This window comes from Formica exsecta, unplaced genomic scaffold (assembly GCF_003651465.1).
Source record: "Formica exsecta isolate Colony F162 unplaced genomic scaffold, ASM365146v1 scaffold373, whole genome shotgun sequence".
Taxonomy (NCBI): domain Eukaryota; kingdom Metazoa; phylum Arthropoda; class Insecta; order Hymenoptera; family Formicidae; genus Formica; species Formica exsecta.
Window position 1 is genome coordinate 1 of NW_021850972.1, and position 3,830 is coordinate 3,830.

Here is a 3,830-nt window from a genome sequence, read left to right on the forward strand (position 1 = left end):
TAACAGAGCGACTCGTGATATTCTTCCGTCGCCAAGGGTCACCTGCACTTTACAGCGCGACTCGCGGGTTCCTATCTAATGTTAAGGGTCACCTGTATTTTACAGAGCGACTCGCAAACTTCCTACCTGTCATCTAGGGTCACCTGTATTTAACAGAGCGACTCGTGATATTCTTCCGTCGCCAAGGGTCACCTGTACTTTACAGCGCGACTCGCGGTTTCCTATCTATTGTTAAGGGTCACCTGTATTTTACAGAGCAACTCGCAACTTCCTACCTGTCATCAAGAGTCACCTGTATTTAACAGAGCGACTCGTGATATTCTTCCGTCGCCAAGGGTCACCTGTACTTTACAGCGCGACTCGCGGTTTCCTATCTAATGTTAAGGGTCACCTGTATTTTACAGAGCAACTCGCAACTTCCTACCTGTCATCAAGGGTCACCTATATTTAACAGAGCGACTCGTGATATTCTTCCGTCGCCAAGGGTCACCTGTACTTTACAGCGCGACTCGCGGTTTCCTATCTAATGTTAAGGGTCACCTGTATTTTACAGAGCAACTCGCAACTTCCTACCTGTCATCAAGGGTCACCTGTATTTAACAGAGCGACTCGTGATATTCCTCCGTCGCCAAGGGTCACCTGTACTTTACAGCGCGACTCGCGGTTTCCTATCTAATGTTAAGGGTCACCTGTATTTTACAGAGCAACTCGCAACTTCCTACCTGTCATCAAGGGTCACCTGTATTTAACAGAGCGACTCGTGATATTCCTCCGTCGCCAAGGGTCACCTGTACTTTACAGCGCGACTCGCGGTTTCCTATCTAATGTTAAGGGTCACCTGTATTTTACAGAGCAACTCGCAACTTCCTACCTGTCATCAAGGGTCACCTGTATTTAACAGAGCGACTCGTGATATTCCTCCGTCGCCAAGGGTCACCTGTACTTTACAGCGCGACTCGCGGTTTCCTATCTAATGTTAAGGGTCACCTGTATTTTACAGAGCAACTCGCAACTTCCTACCTGTCATCAAGGGTCACCTGTATTTAACAGAGCGACTCGTGATATTCCTCCGTCGCCAAGGGTCACCTGTACTTTACAGCGCGACTCGCGGTTTCCTATCTAATGTTAAGGGTCACCTGTATTTTACAGAGCAACTCGCAACTTCCTACCTGTCATCAAGGGTCACCTGTATTTAACAGAGCGACTCGTGATATTCCTCCGTCGCCAAGGGTCACCTGTACTTTACAGCGCGACTCGCGGTTTCCTATCTAATGTTAAGGGTCACCTGTATTTTACAGAGCAACTCGCAACTTCCTACCTGTCATCAAGGGTCACCTGTATTTAACAGAGCGACTCGTGATATTCCTCCGTCGCCAAGGGTCACCTGTACTTTACAGCGCGACTCGCGGTTTCCTATCTAATGTTAAGGGTCACCTGTATTTTACAGAGCAACTCGCAACTTCCTACCTGTCATCAAGGGTCACCTGTATTTAACAGAGCGACTCGTGATATTCCTCCGTCGCCAAGGGTCACCTGTACTTTACAGCGCGACTCGCGGTTTCCTATCTAATGTTAAGGGTCACCTGTATTTTACAGAGCAACTCGCAACTTCCTACCTGTCATCAAGGGTCACCTGTATTTAACAGAGCGACTCGTGATATTCCTCCGTCGCCAAGGGTCACCTGTACTTTACAGCGCGACTCGCGGTTTCCTATCTAATGTTAAGGGTCACCTGTATTTTACAGAGCGACTCGCAAACTTCCTACCTGTCATCAAGGGTCACCTGTATTTAACAGAGCGACTCGTGATATTCTTCCGTCGCCAAGGGTCACCTGTACTTTACAGCGCGACTCGCGGTTTCCCATCTATTGTTAAGGGTCACCTGTATTTTACAGAGCAACTCGCAACTTCTTACCTGTCATCAAGGGTCACCTGTATTTAACAGAGCGACTCGTGATATTCTTCCGTCGCCAAGGGTCACCTGTACTTTACAGCGCGACTCGCGGTTTCCCATCTATTGTTAAGGGTCACCTGTATTTTACAGAGCAACTCGCAACTTCTTACCTGTCATCAAGGGTCACCTGTATTTAACAGAGCGACTCGTGATATTCTTCCGTCGCCAAGGGTCACCTGTACTTTACAGCGCGACTCGCGGTTTCCCATCTATTGTTAAGGGTCACCTGTATTTTACAGAGCAACTCGCAACTTCTTACCTGTCATCAAGGGTCACCTGTATTTAACAGAGCGACTCGTGATATTCTTCCGTCGCCAAGGGTCACCTGTACTTTACAGCGCGACTCGCGGTTTCCCATCTATTGTTAAGGGTCACCTGTATTTTACAGAGCAACTCGCAACTTCTTACCTGTCATCAAGGGTCACCTGTATTTAACAGAGCGACTCGTGATATTCTTCCGTCGCCAAGGCTCACCTGTACTTTACAGCGCGACTCGCGGTTTCCCATCTATTGTTAAGGGTCACCTGTATTTTACAGAGCAACTCGCAACTTCTTACCTGTCATCAAGGGTCACCTGTATTTAACAGAGCGACTCGTGATATTCTTCCGTCGCCAAGGCTCACCTAAAGAAGAGAAACAAGGGATCAGAGCAAAGAAAAAGCGGTGATAACAAGAGATAGAAGTGGACAAGAAAAGAGCAAGTGAGATAGGGCAATATAATTTGAATTGTTTACACGAAACTGCACTACACTTTACTGCACGAAAGAAAATAATAAATAAGTATCATTAAAAGATTGTTGGTATTGAATTCGGTGAGGATCGGTGAAAGGGTTAATTTTTTATCAAATTTTAAATTTTTGGGGAAATGTCTTAACGCGCTCTAACTTTTGCAATTTTTGAAATATCGGGTTAAATTTTTTTACATAAATCGAGTATTATTTAAGGATGGTTGATATTGAATTTGGTGAAGATCAGTGAAAAAATTCATTTTTTCTAAAATTTAGAATTATTTAAGAAATGTCTGTACACGTTGTAACTTTTGCAAATTTTGAAATATCGGGTTAAATTGTTTTACATGGATAGATTATTATTAAAGGATGGTTTGTATTGAATTTGGTGAGAATCGAAAGGGTTCATTTTTTATAAAATTTTGAATTTTTTGAGAAATGTCTGTATACCTTTTAACTTTCGCAAATTTTAAGATATCAAGTTAAATTTTTTAACATGAATAGAGTATCATTAAAGGATGGTTGGTATTGAATTTGGTGAGAACCAATGACCGGTTTTTATAAAATTTTTTAAAAATATTTTTTGAATTTAGAAAAAATATTTTATAATATCTTAGGTGTGATTTTCCAACATTATAAATATGGACGTATATTAACCCGATTTTGGCTTGTTAATGAATTTCTAAAGTTAACATTAGGTTTAAATCAAGCCGATTTTAAAATCCCAGTTGGGATGCTATTGAGCTGACTTTCTATCAATTTTCTTTCTAAATGTCAAAATTTTCTAAGTAATTATATAAAAGTACATTTTTTTTATTGAAAAAGGAAAATAAGCAGCGTTAATAACGTATAACGTATATTTAATGATTTTTATTAAATATGATTTAATTATTTTGTAACGCGGTCACCTCGCTCGACGCTCGGATCGGCTCGTCCGGGTTCGAGAGGAGGGGAGATTCAAGCTTGCGTAGACACAGTATAGGTAGAGAGATCGTTTATTGAAAGAGAAATATGTACAGAGTAGCGTGCAGGGCCGTGCGGTGTTAGGCGGCGTGCGCTGGGTGGCAGACGCGAGCGCAGCGGGAAGCGTAAGCGCGAAGCGGTCGGCGCGAAGCGGCGTGCAGCGTGAAGCGGATTTGACTTAACTA